General features: G+C 39.5%; 1 protein-coding gene across 6 annotated transcripts in view; it reads right to left on the bottom strand.

Annotated features, from left to right (window-relative positions):
• The window catches only part of MRTFA (myocardin related transcription factor A), a 212,486-nt gene that overhangs the window by 41,292 nt on the left and 147,953 nt on the right, over positions 1 to 23,241 (bottom strand). The window contains exons 1-2 of one of the 6 annotated variants that reach the window (XM_064283485.1): positions 17,743 to 19,921; positions 16,315 to 16,575 (exon numbers count right to left, since the gene is read on the bottom strand). The exons of 2 other annotated variants lie outside the window; for them this stretch is intronic. The gene's annotated coding sequence lies outside the window, so the exon portion shown is untranslated. 3 more of the 6 variants (XM_064283484.1, XM_064283487.1, XM_064283483.1) reach the window with 3 other exon arrangements.

The following is a 23,241-nucleotide window of genomic DNA, read 5'->3' as shown; positions in this document are numbered from 1 at the left end:
AGTGTAGTGTGACAGGAGGGTCCCCTTTAATTGTGACTGTCTGTAATTGCAGAAGTGGCCTGATACAGCAGGGTTTCCGTATTCTGCTGTGGGCGGCAAGAGGAAGTTGCTTAGGGTCTTGCAGGGTGATAACAATCCACAAAGTACCAGAGTCTTGCCTCTTGCTCAAAACTTCCTACAACACTGTGTCCTCCTCCTAAGACTAGAAAACACAAATTCTTAAAGAAAATATCATAATGAAGAGCACGACCCAGCATCTAAAACGCTTTCCAGATGCCCCACACTTCCTTCCTGGTAGTGGCAAATGATTACGACCGTACGTACTGTGACTGATACAGCTATTCACATAGAGCCGGAAGTACTGCTTATTTGTAAAATCTTTTCTTTTGTGTCTAAAAATTATACCTATTTTCACCAAGCAATGCGTTTCTCTAGATCAGTAAAGATTTCACATCAACATACCTCTTTTCTTCCTCTTACTCCTTCACTAAGAACCTTTTTTTTTCCAGTTGAGGTGAAACAACCAAGCTACACGATTCAAAGCACATCCGGCTAGGGGAGGGTGAAGGGCGTTTCTCCTATTTCCACTCTGGTAGCATCACTTCAGGAAACAACTTAATAGGGATTTTTTTTTTTTTTTTAAAGTTAAAAACCAATTATCTTTATTTAAAATGCCAATAAAACCTAGAAGAGGTTACGACCACACATCATGCAGAATGGCAGTGGCATGGCCTGCACTCAGGGACTGAATAAGAAAACTGCCAGAGAAGGAGGGTTAGGGGATCTGATTGGCCAAAGAAAAGTCACTTCCATGATAAGCCTTCAATTGTAGGGGCCTTGCAAGTCATGCCTGAGGAGAGCCTGCATGTCCTGGGAATCATAGCGTCCTGATATCTGCCTTTTCCTTTTACACCCACACAGTTTTTAAGAAGGTCTCCAAGAATGGCAGGACCATAACTAGGCTCCTGCCTACATCTCTGTAGGTCTAAAGCAGAACTTAGCTTTCTCTCCAAAATTCAACCCACTTCCCATCCTTATCTCTCTAATGGTATCGCTATGCCCCCCAGTACTAACTAAAGTTAAAAATTTTAAGCTACTCTCACCTCTTCTACCTCTTCATGCTCCTGTCTTGCCAATTTTGTTTCACCTGGTTTTTCACACGTTACGGTGACAGTTCACTTGCTCGTGTCCTTGCCTACCTGTGCCTCTTCCACCTCATTCCTCCCAGTCAAGGTTGTCCAGGTACTCCGCCTCAAGTACATGTGCTCTCCCACCTCTGGACCTTTTCTCATTTATTCACTTCACCTAGAACACCTGTCCTCTATCTGACTTCCCAATAGCGTCTCAGCATCCTGAACTACTCTACCTTTCTTATGAGCTACCTTTTTATCAGTTATCAATAGTGTATCAATATTTTTTCCTGTGTAATAGCTACCTCTCTCTGCTAGCAGGTTTGAAACTCCTACAGGGCAGGGCACATATCTTATTGATCTATGCTCTTCACAGCACTTAACACACAGCATTTGATAACTGTTTCTTGAATTAAACTGGATGTCAAAGTGATGATAAAGACAATCTGAGAAATCTAATCAGGATATTACTTCACAATTTAACATTGTTAAAAACACAGTCTTGGAGAATAAAGCAGATAAAGCCTGTGGCGGCCACACTAACAGCTAACACTTACTGAGCATGTACTGTGCCAGATGCTGTTCCAGTACTCTCACTTTTTAACTCATTTAATCTCATGACATCCCATGGAGTTGTTGTTGGATGCCATCAAATCGAATCCAACTTACAGTGAGTCTGCAGAACAGAGCAGAACTGCCCCATCGTGTTCCTTAGGCTGTAATCCTTATGGGAGCAGATTGTGAGGTCTTTTCTCCTGCAGAGCTGCTAGTAGGTTCGAACTGAAGACCTTTCGGTTAGCAGCCAAGGGTTTAGCCATTTGGCCACCAGGGCTTCTTTATGGAGAGTTGGGTATTATTAATCCCATTTTACAGATAAGGAAACTGACACCTACAGAGATTAAGTAATTTACCTAAGGTTATCTCACTTAACTAGAGGTGGAGCAAGGATTTGAACTGAAGCTTTTTAATTTCAGAACCTGGGCTCCTTATTCCTCTGCTTCTCCAGAGGCTTCCTGAAGCTACTGAGGTAACAGGCATAGAGAGTGATCACCTGGGTTCCTTCTCTGGTGTGACAGACAAGGGGCACCAGGGTCAAAGGGGCTCAGGTGATCTACTTCAGTGAAATAAATTCTAATTAATCCAGGAACTTGACTACAGAATAAATTATAACTATACTTTAAAAGCAATAATAATTACAACAGAAGACAAATAATAACAGGGGTCACTAGCTGTTACTATATGTGAGGCCTTGTGTTAAGTCACTGACATGCTTTTAACGTATATAACCCCCAAAAAACAAAAAAAAAAAACTCTGTGAGGACAGTACAATTATTATTACCATTTTACAGATGAGGAAACCAAGGCTCAGGCATGAAATATTTGCCTTAGCTCACAGAGCTGTGACGGGATGAACTTCATACCCAGGTCTCTGTGACTCCAAAGAGTATTGTTTTATACATTGCATAACTCTCTCCAGTGAACTCCAATAATGTGTACAAGGAGGAATAAACAAATGAAAGCAGTAAACATAGATTTACAACCTATACTTCATTTTACTTTATAATTTATCTCCTTGGCTATGTATACATGTAGTGATCCTTCTAAGACTTACAATTATGAAGAACTGGCTATTTACAGAAATTTCCCCTTCCTTCTTGTTGTTAGGTGCTGTGATGTTTAAGGTTGTGTGTCAACTTGGCTGGGCCATGACTGTCAATGGTCTGGCAGTTATGATGTAGTTTGGGAGTTATGCAATGATGCAATCATCTCCACAATGAGATCTGTTACGAGCAGCCAATCAGTTAAAAGGGAGTTTCCTTGGGGGTGTGGCCTGCATCCAATATATATGGACTTTCTGGCAAAGCTTACTGGCTTTTGCTCACTCTGGATCCTGCATCCCGCGCATTATCATCTGACCTCTAGTTCCTGGAACTTGAGCCACCAGCCTGCCATCTTACCTGCCAAACTTGTATTCATTCGTTAGCATCCACAGCCCATGAGCCAGCAGCCTGGGGTCTTACCTGCCAATCTTGGGTCCCTCAGCCCCTGCAGCTAGGTGAGTCAGAAGCAGCCTTGTAACTTTCCAGCCTCTACAACAACGCAAGCCATTTCCTTGATATCTCTCTCCCTCCCTATCTCTTTCCATCTATCTACACATTTCACTGGTTTTGTTTCTCTAAAGAACCCAGCTTAAGACAGATGCCATCAGGTTGTTTCCGACTCATAGCTACCTATGTACAACAGAACAAAACACTGCCCAGTCCTGTGCCACCCTCACAATCATTGCTATGTTTGAGCCCACCGTTGCAGCCACTGTGTCAATCCATCTCCTTGAAGGTCTTTCTCTTTTTTGCTGACCCTCTACTTTACCAAGCACAATGTCCTTCTCCAGGGTCTGATCCATCTTTAAAACGTGTCCGAAGTATGTGAGATCAAGTCTTGCTATCCTTGCTTCTTAGGAGCATTCTGGCTGTACTTCTTCTGAGATGGATTTGTTTGTTCTTCTGGCAGTCAATATTCTTTACCAACACCATAATTCAAAGGCATCAATTCTTCTTCAGTCTTTTGCAGCAGATTTGCTCAATGCAGTATGTCATTTGATCTCCTGACTACTGCTTCCATGGGTATTAATTGTGGATTCAAGTAAAAAGAAATCCTTGACAACTTCAATATTTTCTCCGTTGGTAATAATGTTGCTTACTGGTCCAGTTGTGAGGATTTTTGTTTTCTTTATGTCGAGGTGTAATTCATACTGAAGGCTGCAGTCTTTTTCTTCAGTTCTTTTAGGTTGGGAAATGCTAGGCATGCTTTTTCTCTTTTGGTTTTCTAACTCTATGTCTTCGCAACATTTCCTTATAATACTTTACTTTGTCTTCTTCAGCCGCCCTTTGAAATTTTGTGTTCAGCTCTTTTACTTCATCATTTCTTCCATTCCCTTTAGCTACTCTACCTTCAGAAGCAAATTTCAGAGTCTCTTCTGAACATGCATTTTGATCTTTTCCTTCTTTGCTGTCTTTTTAATGACCTTTTGCTTTCTTCATGAATAATGTCCTTGAAGTCATCCCACAACTTGTCTGGTTTTCAGTCATTAGTGTTCAATGCATCAAATCTATTCTTGAGATGGTTTCTAAACTCAGGTGGAATATACTCAAGTTGTATTTTGGCTCTCATGGACTTGTTTTAATTTTTTTTCAGCATCAACTTGAACTTGCGTATGAGCAATTAATGGTCTGTTTTGTAGTCATCCCTTGGCCTTGTTCTGGCTGATGATATTGAGCTTTTCCATCGTCTCTTTCCACAGATGTAGTAGATTTGATTCCTGTGTATTCCACTTTGCAGGTCCATGTGTATAGTTGCCATTTATGTTGTTGAAAAAAGGGTTATTTGCAGTGCACATTATCCTATCACTAACTACTACAGGACTGATCTTGAAATGTTCTTTTGACGATGAATGCGATGCCATTCCTCTTCAATTTGTCATCTTGGCATAGTAGAACATATGATTATCTGATTCAAGTGGCCAATATCAGTCCATTTCAGCTTACTATTTGTTTCAGTTAATTTTTGATAACTTCCAGTTTTCCTAGATTCATAGACTATGGAAGGGGAAGTATGAAGTATGAATCCCCTTTCTTAGTCTATCTTAAGGAGCCCTGGTCGCACAGTGTTTAAGAGCTCAGCTGCTAACCAAAAGGTCAGCGGTTTGAACCCACCAGCCACTCTAAGGGCAAATGACGTTGAGAGTCTGCTTCCGTAAAGATCACCCACCATGGCCTTGGAAATCCTATGGACCCTGTCCTACAGGGTCGCTATTAATCGGAATCGACTCAATGGCAGTGAGTTTGTTTTTGGGTAGTGTATTTTAATTTCTCTTAATTCTAAGCACTTTAAATAAAATGCCTTTATATTTCTAGAACTTAGAGGCTATTCATCTTAGAAGAAATTATTTAATAACTCACTTTCAATAAATAACTCAAGAGCCATATATTCTGTATTCACTGGAGAAAAGTACCCAAATCAGGAGGCTACTTCAGAGACCATAAATTTAATGTACACCCACCTTCACTAAAAAGTATTTAGAACCAGTTCAAATGATTATTTTTAAGAACAGTGCTAGATCAGGGAGATTCTAGAGAACAGAAACTTGACATAATCTATTGCATCGTACATCACCATTTTGATCCCCTCTCTGCACCCCAAACAATAAAAACTACACAAAAATACCTATTTGTGCACAAGCATGAAGCTTTATACCTTCAGTGTTATTGAACTCCAGAAATGTAACATATCATCTGTTTCTAAATGGGTCTGTGGTGAGCAGCCTATATGTAGATGAACAGATGTCTTTAAAACTGATGGATGGTGAATCAGCTGAGTTGCCTGCCAGAATAGGGCTGGAATAAAGAGAAAACAAACAGAACTATATAGTGGGGAACCTGAGGCTCCCCATTTTCCATGGAAGGAATCGAGTTTTCCACTGGCCTTCAAAAAAGGTGATCTATTGCTATTTGAATAGCTGGCTACTTGGGAAATCAAAGCCTGTAATTTCTGTCCTGTTAAGACCATGGAAGCATGTTGACAGCATTCAAGTGGTAATGTCCAAGAACTGGACACGTCAAACAATTGGGTTGATCAGGACTAGAAAGAAAAAAAGGAGCGAGGTGTTCTCAAGCCCAGCTCTGTGGTTCCCACCAGTCCTTGGCTCTGGGTTTCACTGAAAAAGGAGAAGTGTGGCTTGGTGGGCTATTCCTATCTTGTCCATTTATTGATTCAACTAAGGCTTCGAGAACAAGGAAAGAAAGTCTAAGTAATGAGGGAAGTAGACAAGAATAGGAAGGGGGCTGGTATGGGAATGACAGAATATCGAAAGAGCAAAAACCTGACTTCTGCATCCCTCTTCTTTGCCCCAAGGGTTCCAACTGTATGGGCATTTCATAACAGCCCTAATTCAGGAAGACTGACAAGTATTTTTCTCATTTCTTTAAATGTGAATATGAAACTTTAAATAAAAACTAATCAAATGACAATGAATTTGGCCACAGCTTTTCAGAATATTTATGTTAGAAAAGGCTTCAGAATAAACTTATTAGTAAGGGAAATTTTTCTGGATTAGAAATTATGTGCTAGCCAAAAGTGCACAGTGCTTCATGTTAATGTCTAATAACATGTATTGTGCTCCTGTTCTGCCTCCTAGTTCAAGGTGCAGTGCCTGGGGCCTTAAAAGCTTGCAAGCAGCCATCCAAGGCACAACAAGAACAACTCAGTAAAGGAGGGTAAGAATGGTTACACAACTTGAAGAATATAATCAATGTCAATGAAATGTACATGAAGAAATGGTTGAAATGATGTATGTTCTGTGTTTGTTCTCAACAAAATAAAAAAGCAGAGTGCTGTATCTGAAAATCAATGAGGTTTATATACGTGAGGAGATCAAAAAGCAAACAAGTCTTCCCAAAACCTAACTTTCTCCCAACTCAGATATTTGGCTCTAAGCTATGGAGGCCCTCATACTTCCAAGGAAAAAACGGCTCCCCAAAATAATCAACCGAGAAACAGATCTGACTGGAGCCAAATTTGAAAGCATCAGTTTTCGTGACAATTAAAAGTGACCCTCAAACAAAAATAAAAAGCCCCAGTATACTAGGAATAAATTAGTAGGTATCATTTCTGGCTTCCCTAACACACAACTAATACTAGAGAATATGTTTTAATTAAATTGCATGATTTTTATTGAAGGATTTAGAATGAGTATTTAAATTTATCTCAAGAACCACAATCTACTTCATTCTCAATAACAGATAAAACAACTAGCCAGAAAATTACAAAAATATAGAAGATCTGAAAAACAGTAACCAACCAAGAACTAATGAACATCTGCAGAACACTCTATTTAACAACATTCTTCTCAAGTGCACACGGAACATTCTCCAGGACAAATCATATGCTAGACCATAAAAAAGTCTCGATAAAATTAAGGGGATTAAAATTATACAAGGTATGTTCTCTGATCACAGTGGAATTAAATTAGAAATCAACAACAGAAGGAAACTGGGGGAATTCACAAATATGTCAAAATTAAACAACACACTCTTAACCAACGGGTCAAACAAGAAATCACTTTTTAAAAACGGAGTATTTTGAACTCAATAAGGGAAATTAGGAAGTTTTTGAATTGAATATATCAAAATTTATGGGATGCAGCTAAAGCAGAGCTCAGAGGGAAATTCATAGAAGTACCCATATAAGAAGATCTCAAATCAATACTTCACTTTAAGAAGCTAGAAAAAGAAAACTAAGCCTAAACTAATTAGAAAAAGGAAATAAATATGATTAAAGTGAAAAGCAATGATTCAGAAAAAAAAAAAAAAAAAAACAGAAAATCAGTGGAACCAAAAGTATATTCTTTGAAAAGATCAACAAAATTGACAAGCTTTACCTAGACTGACCAAGGAAAAAAAAAAGAGAGAGAGAGAGGAAAAACTCAGCAATGTAAGAGGAGGAGACATTACCATTAACTCTATAGAAATTAAAAGGATTATATGGGAATACTATGAATAACTATATTACATCAAATTAGATAACTTTTTTCATAAGAAGACCATAAATTACCTGAATTGGTCAAGGAAAACGAAAATCTAAATAGACCTATATAACAAGTAGAAATTGCATTAATGACTAAAAATCTCCCTTCAAAGGCAAGTCCCAGCCCAGACAGTTTCACTGGTGAATTTTACTAAACATTTAAGAAAAGGATTAATACTAGTCCTTTACAAACTCTGCCAGGAAAAAAAGAGGAGGAGGGAACACTTCCCAACTCATTCTATGAATACAGAACTGCCCCGATACCAAAGTCAGACACATGCATCACAAGAAAACTAGAGATCGCTATCCTTCATGAGTACAGATCTCAAAATCCTCCACAAAATATTCGCAAATAGAAGCCAGTACTGGAACCAAATTTTCTGTATCCCTGTTCCTGTACTTTCCCCCCATTCCAGTGATTCTCAACCTTTGCTTCACAGTAAAATCATTTGGGGAACTTTTTAATTGGTCTGGAATGGAGTATTTTTTAAAAGTTTGCCAGAGGATTGTACTGTAGTGCAGGTTAAGGACCATTAGCCTACTCAAGGCTGCTTTAGCCTTAAACTCACCTTACGCTGGGAAGTTAAACATGCTCCATTGATGTTCACAACGTCAATTATATATCATGTCAACTAAATACTGCAAAGCAGATTTAATCAATAAACAACAGTCTTTCTTCTGATGCTCCCAACCAACTGCTTTAGGGCACATCATCTTCTGATGTTTATTAAATGATGGTTCAATCTTTTTAAGTTAAAAATTCAGTTTTAAACTTGAGTTAAAAAGTTTGTAATGGGAGAGAATTTTCGTTTTCAAATGCACTTTTTCCACAAAAATTATTTGCAGCCTACCACTGAAGACTTGTCAAAACGGGAAAAAAAACGGCTAAAAGACAAGCCAATTGAGAAATAAAATCTGTTATCTCTAGACTCACTTCTGTAAGTTTTTTTTATCAAAATCCTAAAGGCATGTGATGTGATCATCTTCTAAGTTCTCTTTTATATACGGCCTAGCATATTTAATAAATACTGTTGAACGTAATTTCAGATAGTAATTTTTTACTCTAAGTGCTGTTCCTTCTATAAATTCACAAGGCCTGATCTGCTAGTAATTAGTTCATTTTTTTTCCTTCATTAATCTTCAGGTGCCAATCCCAGAATAAACAAGCAAATGCGACTTAATTCAGCAACACGGACTACCGTTTCCAGCTTTAAACTGGAGAATATGTTTTCCTGGGAAGGTCAGAGAAGGAACAGACTGGGTTTTAGCCTTACATGAAGCTTAGCCTGCTGATAATTAGAATGTTCATCTTTGGAGCAGTCAGTGTATTATACATATTTTGTTGGTGTATTTTATTTTTACGTTTCAATTTATACTATATGCCTGAAAAACTCTGTTGTTGTTCTTGTTAGGTGCCGTCGAGTCGGTTCCAACTCATAGCGACCCTATGCACAACAGAACGAAACATTGCCCGGTCCTGCGCCATCCTTACAATCATTGCGATGCTTGAGCTCACTGTTGCAGCCACTGTGTCAATCCACCTCGTTGAGGGTCTTCCCCTTTTCCGCTGACCCTGTACACTGCCAAGCATGATGTCCTTCTTCAGAGACTGATCCCTCCTGACAACATGTCCAAAGTATGGAAGACGCAGTCTCGCCATCCTTGCCTCTAATGAGCATTCTGGCCGCACTTCGTCCAAGACAGATTTGATCGTTCTTTTGGCAGTCCTTGGTATATTCAATAATCTTCGCCAACACCACAATTCAAAGGCGTCAAATCTTCTTCGGTCTTTCTTATTCACTGTCCAGCTTTCACATGCATATGATGCAACTGAAAATATCATGGTTTGGCTCAGGCGCACCTTAGTCTTCAGGGTGACATCTTTGCTCTTCAACACTTTGAAGAGGTCCTTTGCAGCAGATTTGCCCAATGCAATGCGTCTTTTGGTTTCTTGACTGCTGCTTCCATGGCTGTTGATTGTTGATCCAGGTAAAATGAAAGCCTCGACAACTTCAATCTTTTCTCCGTTTATCATGATGTTGCTCATTGGTCCAGTTGTGAGGATTTTTGTTTTCTTTATGTTGAGGTGTAATCCATACTGAAGGCTGTGGTCTTTGATCTTCATTAGTAAGTGCTTCAAGTCCTCTTCACTTTCAGCAAGCAAGGTTGTGTCATCTGCATAACGCAGGTTGTTAATGAGTCCTCCTCCAATCTTGATGCCCTGTTCTTCTTCATATAGTCCAGCTTCTTGGATTCTGATGCACACCTTTCCTGACTTTAAACCAATCAGTATCCCCTTGTTCTGTCCGAACAACTGCCTCTTGATCTATGTAAAGGTTCCTCATGAGGACAATTAATTCTTCTGGAATTCCCGTTCTTTGCAGTGTTATCCATAGGTTGTTATGATCCACACAGTCAAATGCCTTTGCATAATCAATAAAACACAGGTAAACATCCTTCTGGTATTCTCTGCTTTCAGCCAGGATCCAAAAATTATCTAGTGACATCCAAATTGCCTAGCACTTAGGACCAAAGGCTATTCTTAGAATGTACGATTTAAGAGTAGGTGAGGGATGTTCCCAGAAGAGGGTGTTCCCCATGTTCTGCTGCCTGGGTTATTTTCGGCATCACCACTGACATAGGGATTGGGACTCAGGGTAGGGAAAGAGTTCTTCTCCATTCACTCACTCATTCATTCATTCATTCATTCATTCATCTAACAAAATATTCATTAAATAACTACAATGTGTCAGGCCCTGTGCTAAATGCTGGATACACCTATGGTTTCTACCCACATAAAGCTTTCGGTCCAGTGGGGAAGCAGACATCAAATGACTGACCACAAATAAATAAATACAACTTGTGATAAATGTTTTATAAGAAAAGAGTAAGGGATATGAGAGAGGATAGATCCTGGAATGCACACCTTTTCCTTCATTACTGTTCGATGATAACTATCTTTTCTACATTTCCTCTTTACTGTAGTACAGCCAATTGCATAAGACACCAAAACTATTTAAAAAATAGAGACCTGGATAAGTTACTGGCACGTCGTTTCATTCATACTTTACTTTTATTTGCTTAGTTGTTCTAGATTCATGTATTAGTTGGTCAGCCCATTTATCCTCCTCATATCCATTCCTTATTCAGTTCTTCCTTAGTTCCTTTTCTAAACTTCTCTTTCCTTAAGCACTCATTCAAGAAACACAAGGGTCTACTATGTGCCAGACACTTTGCTCGTTGCTGGGAATATAGTTGTGGTCAGGCTTTGAACAGAACAATATATCCAAATTTATGGGATGCAGTTAAAGCAGCGCTTAGAAGGAAAATCATGGATTTAAGGGGTTATGTTACAAAGACACTTTGATGGGGGAAACAAACATCAAATACTTCTATAAGAGAACATATCCAGACACCACATCCCAACTACTTAAATGGTTTGATTATTCCCACGATTCAGTTCAATTTTTACCAACTTCTGCAGTCTGAAATTGATCGAACATGCAATCAGGATGCACTGATAATTACTGGTGATCGGCATGTGAAAGCTGGAAACACAGAAGAAGGATTGGTAGTTGGAAAATATGGACTTGGTGATAAAAACGATGCTGGGGATCAAATGATTCAATTTTGCAAGACCAATGATCTTTTCACTGTAAATACCTTTTTTCACCGACATAAACAGTCACTACATACATGGACCTCGCCAGATGGAATACGCAAGAACCAAATTGACTACATCTGTGGAAACAGACGATGGAAAGGCTCAGTATCATCAGTCAGAACAAGAAGAGGGGCTGACTGCAGATCAGATCATCAATTACTCATATGCAAGTTCAAGTTGAAACTGAAGAAAGTTACAAGTCCACGAGAGCCAAGGTACGACCTTGAGTATATCCGACCTGAATTTAGAGACCATATCGAGAATAGATTTGACACACTGAACACTAACAACTGAAGACCAGATGAGTTGCTCAAGGACATCATACATGAAGAAAGCAAGAGGTCATTAAAAAGACAGGAAAGAAAGAGAAGACCTAAATGGATGTTAGAAGAGACTCTGAAACTCGCTCTTGAATGTCGAGTAGCTAAAGCAAAAGGAAAAAATGATGAAGTAAAAGAGTTGAACAGAAGATTTCAAAGGGTGGCTGGAGAAGACAAAGTCAAGTATTATGATGATATGTGCAAAGACCTGGAGATAGAAACCCAAAAGGGAAGAACATGCTCAGCATTTCTCAAGCTGAAAGAACTGAAGAAAAAATTCAAGCCTCGAATTGCAACACTGAAGGATTCTATGGGGAAAATATTAAACGATGCAGGAAGCATCAAAAGAAGATGGAAGGAATACAAGGAGTCAGTGTGTTCAACCATTTCAGGAGGTAACATACGATCAAGAACTGATGGTACTGAAGGAAGAACTCCAAGCTGCACTGAAGGCACTGGCATAAAACAAGGCTCCAGGAATTGATGGAATACCAATTGAGGTGTTTCAACAAAGGAATGCAGTGCTAGAGGTGCCAAGAAATTTAGAAGACAGCTACCTGGCTAAATGCCTGGAACGGTTCCATATTTGTGCTCATTTCAAAGAAAGGTGATTCAACAGAATGTGGAAATTATCGAACAATATTATTAATTTCACACACAAATAAAATTTTGCTGAAGACCATTCAAAAGTGGTTGCAGCAGTACAACGATAGGGAAATGCTAGAAATTCAAGCTGGATTCAGAAAAGGATGTAGAACATGGGATATCACTGCTGATGTCAGATGGACCCTTGCTGAAAGCAGAGAATACCAGAAAGATGTTTACCTCTGTTTTACTGACTACACAAAGGCATTCAACTGTATGGATCATAATAAATTATGGATAACACTGAGAAGCATGGGACTCCAGAACACTTGATTGTGCTCATGAGGAACCTATACATAGGCGAAGAGGCAGTCGTTCAAAAAGAACAAGGAGATACTGCAAGGTTTAAAATCAGCAAAGGTGTGAGTCAGGGTTGTATCTTTTTGCCATACTTACTCCATCTGTATGCTGAGCAAATAATCCAAGAAGCCAGACAATACGAAGAAGGATTGGAGGAAGACTCATTAACAACCTGAGTTATACAGATGATACAACCTTGCTTGCTTAAAATGAGGAGAACTTGGCTGCAAAAATGGGCTCAAACATAGCAATGATTGTGAGGATGGTACAGGACCAGGCAATATTTCGTTCAGTTGTACACAGGGTTGCTATGCTGGAAACAACTTGACAGTACCTAACAACAGGAAGATTTATGAATCAATTGCTGAAACATATCAAGGTTTGTGTCTTTCAAACTGAAATGCTGCCATCTCTTGGACAGATAGGAATTACTGATTAGTTTCTATAAACTATTAATTATGAACAAATAAAGGACATTCTAGTAAATTCAAATTACAAAGTGGTTTGTGACATAAACACAGTTAACCACAATGTAATGTAAAGGCATGAAGAGGAGAATCTCTAATTTGGTTTCAAATTACACATCCCAAAATCTATCCACGGATTTCCAATTTGACTAAGTATTGTCAATACTTAATCACAACTTGTCACAACTTTATAAATCCCCCTCCCATCTCTGCATAAGGTGTGTGAACACAAGTTAACCTGTCATTGCTGCTGTTACCTGTCATCAAGTTGGCCCCCAACTCATGGCAGCCAAACACTGCCCAGTCCTGCACTACCCCCATGATCAGCTGAGGACTGGACCACTGTGATCCATAGGGTTTCACTGGTTGATTTTACAGAAGGAGATCACCAGGCCTTTCTTCCTAGCCTGTCTTGGCCTGGAAATGCTGCTGAGATCTGTTCAGCATCAGAGCCAACAGGCAAACCTCCACTGACAGATAGGTGGTGGCTGCATGTGAGGTGCATTGGCTGTGAATCAAATCCAGATCTCCCACATGGAAGGGGAGAACTCTACCACTGACCCACCAATGCCTTCTGAGTTATTCTTTCAAATAATCCACTTTAGAAACCATAAATAATACAAGAAAATGATAAATTTGTAATCATTTAATCTGAATACCGTCAAGGATAAAGGCAGAGAAATGAAGCATTTTTTTGGGTTGGTAAACCTGGGCTACTAATACATTTAACTTGGTAATTTATAAAGGATAACCCATACCCGTTGCCACTGTGTCCATTCCGACTCATAGCTACCCTACAGGACAGAGCAGAACTGCCCCTATAGGAGCAGGTGGTGGATTCAAACAGCCGACCTCTTGGTTAGCAGCCGAGGTCTTAACCATTGTATCACCCCAGGGCTCCAATTTATAAATCAACTTATCAAAATCTGATTTAAGCTATTAAAATATGGAAAATAAAAGATCTCAGTATTCTTTAATAATACTAATAAAATAGTACGAACAATATTCTGTGCTAGAAACTTTGCATGCATTATTTCATTTAATTCTCACAACGAAGCTATGTGGAAGATACTATTATTATACTCTATTTTGTCAGTGAGGAAATTGAAGTTTAGAGAGATTAAGCAACTTGTCCATGGTCATAAAGGACAAACAGAAACTGGAACCCAGCTCTGTCTGTATCTACAGCCTCAGCCCTTAGCCACTATTATATGTTTCTTTCATAAAACACACCAGTCCTCCATGTTTTAAAATGATACTATATTAATAGTGCTATCAGTGTGATGTGGCTGGAAAAAAATGATTAGAGGTCTATATACTTACTAACCAGGGGAAAATCCAGATGATTTCAGGGGACAGTATGTGATGAGTACAGTATATGACCCATCAAAACTCTAGAAATCTTAAAAAAAACCCATTGCCATTGAGTCAATTCCATCTCATGGCAACCCTGTAAGGACAGAACAGAACTGCCTCATAGGGTTTCCAAGGAGCAGCTGGTGGATACAAACTCCCAACCTTCTGGTTAGCAGCCAAGCTCTTAACCACTGTACCATCAGGTCTCCCAGAATCTGGGGGAAAAAAAAAAAAAAACCGTTGCTGCCAAATTGATTCTGGCTCATAGCGACCCTATAGGACAGAGTAGAACTGCCCCATAGGGTGTCCAAGGAGCAGGTGGCGGATTCAAACTGCCGACCTTTTGGTTAACAGCCAAGCTCTTCATCACTATGCCACCAGGGCTCCAGAATCTGAAAAGGCTCCTTATATTCCAATTCTAAAAGGAATAGAGGCTCTAATAGGACAACGGTGGCCATGTCTAAAGGTCATTCAAAAAGGCTCCTCCCAGAGACAATAGGAAGTCTGAAAGGACACAAGAAAACTTCACAGGCCTACTTCCTATTTGGCTGTCTCATCTACTCTGCAAAGGCGGAGAGCACCCATTTCATAGTACGACTTCCTTCCTGCATTCACCAGGGGTTCTTCCCTGGTACTAGGGAGAATCTTGATTGATTCATTCATTCATTAACTCATTAAACTAGTATTTATCGCACACCTATTATAATACAGAGAGGAGCCCTGGTGGCACAGTGGTTAAAGCAGTTGACTGCTAACCGTAAGTTCGGTAGTTTGAACCCACCAGCCACTCCACTGGAAAAAGATGTGACAGTCTTCCGAAAAGACATACAGCCTTGGAAATCCTATGGAGCAGTTCTACTCTGTCCTATAGGGTACCTATGAGTCAGAATCCACTTGACGGCAATGGGGTTGGTTTTTGGTATTATCTGCCAGGCACCACATTAGGTTATAAAGCAGTAAAATGGACAGATGAGATCCCTGCCCCCACAGAACATATATTCTAGGGAGGAAAACACAGTAAGTTGTATATATTGTAACTTCAAGCAGTCCTAATGGCATAACAGTTAAGTGCTTGGCTGTTAACCAAAAGGTTGGCAGTTCAAACCTGCTCAGTGGCTGCATGGGAGAAAGACCTGGCAATCTGCTCCCATAAAGACTACAGTCTAGAAAATCTTATGGGGCAGTTCTACTGTTACATGGGGTCACTATGAGTCTCTACACAGAGACCAAAATAATACCATGACCTCTAGAGGAAGATATTCCACGTAGTAAGAACAGCAAGTACAAAGGCCCTGAGGTAAGAAAAGGCTTACCTGGGGAAGGAAACTAATATGTAAGAAATGAGGAATCTAGTATGTGGAACTCCTAAATACAATGACTCATTTAATCTCAACAACTATTTGAGGTACGTATTACCTCTACTCATAAATGAAGAAACTGAAGTTCAAACTGGTTAAGTAACTGGTTGGACAGCTAGTAGGAGGTAGAGTCATACTCCAAACACAGGGGCCTGATTCCAAAGTCTATGTATGCTCTTTCTATTGCACTACATTTAAGGACAGAGTTATAGCAAAAATATCAACAATTAAAAATAAGTAAACAGATAAGCAAATAAGTACATACAGCAAACTCTTTCTCAAATCCTCAAAAGATCTGGGGCTCACCATTTCATTTTGGGTAGTTTCCCATCTCCCCTCGTTGATATAATTTCCTTCTCTAATTGGGGCAGACAGATCTCAAACTGCCAACTATTTCAGTGGCATCAGAATCTTTTCCTGACATTTATAAGGCCATGTTCAAACAAGCCCATCACATAAGACCTGAGCATAGTGTTCGCTTGTACCAAACACCTGAATGGCGTGGAGATGACGTGGGAATGTGCTTCCTCTAGATGGGCATGGCCGTCTGAACAATCCCTTCCAAAGTTAAAGGCACCAGCAACAGCACTTTCCCTGCCACATCAGTTCTGCGCGTTCATCCAGAAATGTGGGCAGTCTGGAATCTCAGTTGTTAGTCCCTCCTGGTATTACTGATGCTGTCATTTTGCCTCCAACTTTGCTGTGGGCAAGTAACAGGTGAGCAGATCCAAAACATGGAACAGGGCAGTCATTCTACAGCAAGGCAGAAAAGACAAATTTTTTTTTTCTTAAAACAAGATCAGAGTACTTATGCTTTGTACATTTGTATAACATGGACTTGAAAAATATCTACTATGACAGAAGAATAATGACTGAAATCACAAGGGAGGCCTATCTTCTCACATAAATTCTGCAAATACTTGGACAGTATTAATTTTTTCTATTAAAGTATTTCAAGCTTATCCTGTTTTGCTTCTTGATATTCTTGAAATTAACTTTGAGTGTTTATAGTAATTAACTGACATTTTGGAAAAAAGCAAACTCTGCTTAATATACTTTTTTTTTTTTTTTTTAGGGGAAGGGATTAGAGAAAAGAGGTGATTAGAAATTTGGCCAACTGAGTTTTTAAAAAATATATACAAATTTGAAAGTTCTTCAAATGTTTATGTGTAAAGTTTTCTATGGATATTTAAAGAAAAAAATAATTTCTCATCCTTATATCCTAGAGGATATAACACTTCAATGATCTGTCTCAAAAAAATTCAAGGAAGGTTTAAAAATAAATGTTGGTAAAAGCCGCAGCAAAATTTCTCTTCTCTGGAAGAATGAAATTCAACTTCATGTAGTAAATGAGGTAAAAAAAAAGCTACAAGTCTATTAACTAAAATTGTTGGAAAGGGTTAAAAGTTATCAAGATCAAATACATAAGGAAAAGCCACTTTATTAAAATACAGTAGTCCATTTAACTACTGTGGGATTCTCCCAGTTCCTGTGCCCCAGAAGTAGTAAAGAACAGCTCAAAATAAATGAATGTGTAACCATAGAGGAAGTCATGTTGTTATAAGAACCACAACTCTGTATTTCCTGAAGTTTGTGTGGTTATATTTGCAAGTGGAATGTTTCATTACTGCAGGTCTTGCACAAAATTTTATGAAACAAACCTACATTAAGTAAAAGCAGAACTGAAATCAATGCCTTTTCTGGCTACTTCAGGAATGATTTCCATGTATTTTCCTAACACAGAATCCCCTTTAATCTAGATGTTTGGCTCCTTCCACACATACCATGGGTGGAGGGGACATTCCAGCTCCAAAGCTAAAATGGAAATAGAACGCAAAGTGATCAGATCATTACCCAGTCACCACCCTTATCAGCAGAAAGCTTGTTTTTAATATTTCCCTGATACTGGCTTGCACTTACCCATCTCCTGCATTTTCAGACAGTTCCAGTACTATCATCCCTCCCTGAGAGATCTCACTCTAATTGTTTCAGAAAAAATGAATTGGACTTGATTGACACGCTGTGTAACATACGGCAGGCAAACCCCCTTCTCTAGCTCTTCGGCCTCTCCTGGGCATGAAAACAGCCAGAACTACAGCAACAGCTGGGGATCATCAAACCGACAGAAATAGCTCCGGAGACTCCAATGGGGTGTGAGGAGGGGGGAGGAGAGGCTGAATATCAGATTTAAACAAATCAAAAGGGCAACAGGAAAGGGAGGAGTGTCAGTGAAGCCCAAGGGTTGGGTCACACCCAAATTTCCTTCACACAGCCAAAGGGATGAACTGTGCAAATGATGGGCCACGTGACTGCGGTCTAGCTTGCCTACCCAGTACCCCAGTGGCACTGAGTCGATTCCAACTCATAGTGACCCTATACTTAAAAAAAAAACAAAAACCATTTATTCTTGGATGGAAGGTCAAACCTGAAAATTTGGATCTGCATGGAGACAGGCTGGGGGTAGGAAGGGAGGCAGTGGTGGTATCTCAAAAGGCTAGCCCTGGTCATCCCCGGCCTGAAGGAACCACTTAGAGGAGGTGAGTCCGTTCTGGGCTGTGCTGACAGTAAAAATCAACTCCTAGATAGGGTAGGGGAAGGAGGGGTACAAATATATGCCAACCTCGAAGTGGACTCAGAGACCAAACCAGTCCTGAAGGATCCTCTCAACTGGGAAGGATCAAATGCCAGATGAAATCCAGGCTCCCAGGCTGTTCTTGCCAGAGCACAGCTACACCTTCAATGATATCTCTGTAAGCTGGCAGCCCTCTGAGGAGCAGTGCACGAATGTGCCATCTGCCTGACCCACTGCCGGAGTGTGTTCAGCACATATCTGAATGCCCTAAAGAAACGTTACTCTGATCATGCCAAGGGAGCAAGTTTGCATGTCCTGATCAGTGCCTTTTCGTCTGATTAGCCCCAAACCAAAAAAAATAAAAAAAAAACCAAACCCACTGCCATCGAGTCGATTTCGACTCATAGCGACCCTATAGGACAGAGCAGAACTGCCCCATAGAGTTTCCAAGCAGCACGTGGTGGATTTGAACTGCCAGCCTTTAGATTAGCAGCTGTAGCACTTAATCACTACGCCACCAGGGTTTCCCTGATTAGCCCCAGGATCCTGGAATACCCTCTCTATCCCCATACTTGCTAGGTTGCCATTCAACATCACCCAGGCCTCCCCCATCAAGACTTTTTTTTTTTTTTAATTGTGCTTTAGGTGAAAGTTTATACCTCACGTTAATTCTTCATATAAAAATTTATACACGTATTATTACGTGACACTAGTTGCAATTCCTAGACTGTGACAGCACACTCCCCCTTTCTGCCCCAGGGTTTCCCGTGTTCATTCAACCAGCTCCTATCCCTTTCTGCCTTCTCAACCCACCTCCGGACAGGAGCTGGCCATCTAGTCCCACGTATCCACTTCAACTAAGAGCACATTCTTCAGGAGTATTCTTTTCTGTTTTACAATCCAGTCTAATCTTTGTCTGAAGAGTTGGCTTTGGGAATGGTTTTAGTTCTGGGTTAACAGAGAGTCCAGGAGCCACGTCTTCTGGAGTTCCTCTAGTCTCAGTCAGGCCATTAACTTTGGTCTTTTTACGGGAATTTGAGTTCTGCATCCCACTTTTCTCCTGCTCAGTCACCGGGACTCTGTTGTGTTCACTGTCAGGGTAATCACTGGTGGTAGCTGGGCATTATCTAGTTCTTCTGGTCTCAGGCTGATGGAGTCTCCAGTTTATGTGGCCCTACTGGATCTTGGGCTCATATTTTCCTTGTGTTTTTGGTGTTCTTCAGTCTCCTTTGCTCCAGGTGCGTTGGGACCAACTAATGCATCTTAGATGGCCGCTCGCAACCTTTTAGAACTCCAGATGCCACTCACCAAAGCGGGAAGCAGAACATTTTTAAAATAAACTTTGTTATAACAATTGACCTAGATGTCCTCCAAAACCATGGTCCCCAGACCCCTGCCCCTGCTACTCTGTCCCTCAAAGTGTTCAGTTGTGTTCAGGAAACTTCTTAGCTTTTGGTTTAGTCCGTTGTCCTGACTTCCCCTGCATTGGGTGTTGTCCTTCCCTTCACCTAATTCTTGTCCACTATCCAGATAGTGAACTCCCCTCTCCCTCCCTCCCCACCCTAGTAACCATCAAAGAATGTTTTCTTCTGATTTAACCCTTTTCTTGAGTTCTCATAATAGCGGTCTCATATAATATTTGTCCTTTTGAGACTCACTAATTTCACTCAACATAATGTCTTCAGATTCATCCATGTTGTGAGATGTTTCACAATTCCTCATTGTTCTTTATCACTGCATAGTATTCCATTGTGTGTAAATACCATAATTTGTTTATCCATTTGTCTGCTGAAGGGCACCTAGGTTGTTTCCCTTTTTTTGCTATTGTAAACAGTGCTGCAGTGAACATGGGTGTGTATGTGTCTGCTCGTATAAAGGCTCTTAATTCTCTAGGATATATTCCAAGGAGTGAGACTGCTGAATCATATGGTAGTTCTATTTCTAGTTTTTTAAAGAGGTGCTAAATTGATTTCCAAAGTGGCTGTACCATTTTACATTCCTGACAGCAGTGCATAAGTGTTCCGATCTCTCCACAACCTCTCCAACATTTATTATTTTGTGTTTTTTTGAATTAATGCCAGCCTTGTTGGAGTGAGATAGAATCTCATTGTAGTTTTGATTTGCATTTCTCTAACAGCTAATGATCGTGAGCATTTCCTCATGTATCTATTAGCCACCTGAATGTCTTCTTTAGTGAAGTACCTGTTCATATCCTTTGCCCATTTTTTAAATTGGGTTATTTGCCTTTTTGTAGTTGAGTTTTTGCAGAATCATACAGATTTTACAGATTGTAGAGATCAGGTGCTGATCAGGAATGTCATAGCTAAAATCTTTTTCCCAGTCTGTAGGTAATCTTTTTACTCTTCTGGTAAAGTCTTCGAATGAGTGTGTTTGATTTTTAGGAGTGCCCAGTTATCTAGTTTCTCTTCTGGTGTTTGTATGTTGTTAGTTATGTTTCATATTCTGTTTATGCCATGTCTTAGGGCTCCTAGCATTGTCCCTATTTTTTCTTCCATGATCTTTATCATTTTAGATTTTATATTTAGGTCTTTGATTCATTTTGAGTTAGTTTTTGTACGTGGTGTGAGGCACAGGTCTTGTTTCATGTTTTTGCAGATGGATATCCAGTTATGCCAGCACTACTTGTTAAAGAGACTGTCTTTTCCCCATTTAACAGACTTTGGGCCTTTGTCAAATATCAGCTGCTCATAGGTGGATGAATTTACGTCTGGGTTCTCAATTCTGTGCCATTGTATGTATCTGTTGTCATACCAGTACCAGGCTGTTTCGACTACTGTGGCAGTTAACAGATCCTAAAATCAGGTAGTGTGAGGCTTTGTTCTTCTTCAGTAATGCTTTACTTACCCAGAGCCTCTTCCCTTTCCATATGAAGTTGGTGATTTGTTTCTCCACCTCGTTAAAAAATGCCATTGGAATCTGGATCAGGATTGCATTGCATCTGTAGATTGCTCTGGGTAGAACTGACATGTTCACAATGTTGAGTCTTCCTATCCCTGAGCAAGGTATGTTTTTCCAGTTATGTAGGTCTCTTTTGATTTCCTGCAGTAGTGTCCTGTAGTTTTCTTTTTATAGGTCTTTTACATTCTGGTTAGATTTATCCCTAAGTATTTTATCTTCTTGGAGGCTATAGTAAATGGTATTGATTTGGTGATTTCCTCTTCAAAGTTCCCTTTGTTGGTGTAGAGGAATCCAACTGATTTTTATATGTCTGTCTTGTATCTTGATACTTTGCTGAAATCTTGTATTAGTTCCAGTAGTTTTCTTCTGGATTCTCTGGGGTTTTCTGTGTATAAGAGCATAACATCTGCAAATACAAATACTTTCACTTCTTCCTTACCAATATGGATGCCCTCTGTTTCTTTTTCTAGCCTAATTGCTAGGACCTCAAAGCACAAGGTTGAATAAGAGTGGTAATAAAGGGCATCCTTGTCTGGTTTGTTCTCAAGGGGAATTTTTCAGATTGTCTCCATTTAGGATGATGTTGCCTGCTGGCTTTGTATAAAAATGCCCTTTATTATGTTGAGGAATTTCCCTTCTATTTCTATTTTAGAGTTTTTATTATGAATGGGTGTTGGACATTGTCAAATGCCTTTTCTGCATCAACTGGTAAGATCATGTGGTTCTTCTCTTTTGTTTCATTTATGTGATGGATTACATTAACTGTTTTTCTAATGTTGAACCATTCCTGCATACCTGGTATGAATCTCACTTAGCCATGGTGAATTATTTTTTTGATATGTTGTTGAATTCTATTGGCTAGAATTTTGTTGAGGATTTTTGCATCTATGTTCATGAGGGATACAGGTCTGTAATTTTCTTTTTTTGTGGTGTCTCTACCTGATTTTGGTATCAGGGTTATGCTGGTTTCACAGAATGAGTTCAGGGGTATTCCATCCTTTTCTCTGAAATACCTTTAAGGGCTAACTCTTCTCTGAAAGTTTGGTACAACTCTCCAGTGAAGCCATCAGGGCCAGGGCTTTTTTTGTTGTTGTTGGGAGTTTTTAAATTACCTTTTCAATCTCTTCATTTGTTATAGGTTTATTTAGTTTTTCTACATCAGTTTGTGTTAATTTAGGTGGGTAGTGTGTTTCTAAAATTTGTCCATTTCCTTTAGGTTTTCAAATTTGTTGGAGTACAATTTTTCATAGTATTCTGTTGTTATTTTTTTAATTCCAGTTGCGTTTGTTGTGATATCCCCTATCTCATTTCTTATTTGGGCTATTTGCTTCCTCTCCTGTTTTTCCTTTGTCAGTTTGGCCAATGGTTTATCAATTTTGTTGATCTTTTCAAAGAACCAGCTTTTGGGTTTGTTAACTCTTTCAATTGTTTTTCTGTTCGCTATTTCATTTGTTTCTGCTCTAATTTTTTATTATTTTCTTTCTTCTGGTACTCAAGGTCTTCTTTTGCTACTGTTTGTTCGAGTTGTAGGGTTAATATTTTGACTTTGGTCCTTTCTTCTTTTTGGGTGTGTGCATTTATTGCTATATATTGACCTCTGAGCACTGCTTTTGCTATGTCCCAAAGGTTCTGGTAGGATGTGTTTTCATTCTCAGTTGAGTCTGTGAATTTCTTTATTCCATCCTTAATTTCTTCTATAACCCAGTAGTTTTTGAGCAAGGTGTTGTTCAGTTTCCATGTGTTTGATTTTTTTTCCTTGCTTTTTCTGTTATTGATTTCTACTTTTATGGCTTTATGGTCAAAAAAGATGTTTTGGATTCTGTTAAGCCTTGCTTTGTGGCTTAATATGTGGTCTGTTCTGGGGAATGTTCCATGTGCATTGGAAAAGAAACTATACTTGGCTGCTGTTGGGTGGAATGTTCTGTATA

Source organism: Loxodonta africana, chromosome 4, assembly GCF_030014295.1.
Source record: "Loxodonta africana isolate mLoxAfr1 chromosome 4, mLoxAfr1.hap2, whole genome shotgun sequence".
In the NCBI taxonomy this organism is placed as follows: Eukaryota; Metazoa; Chordata; class Mammalia; order Proboscidea; family Elephantidae; genus Loxodonta; species Loxodonta africana.
The sequence above is the reverse complement of the archived record's forward strand: the minus strand, read 5'-3'. Positions and strand labels throughout refer to the sequence as shown.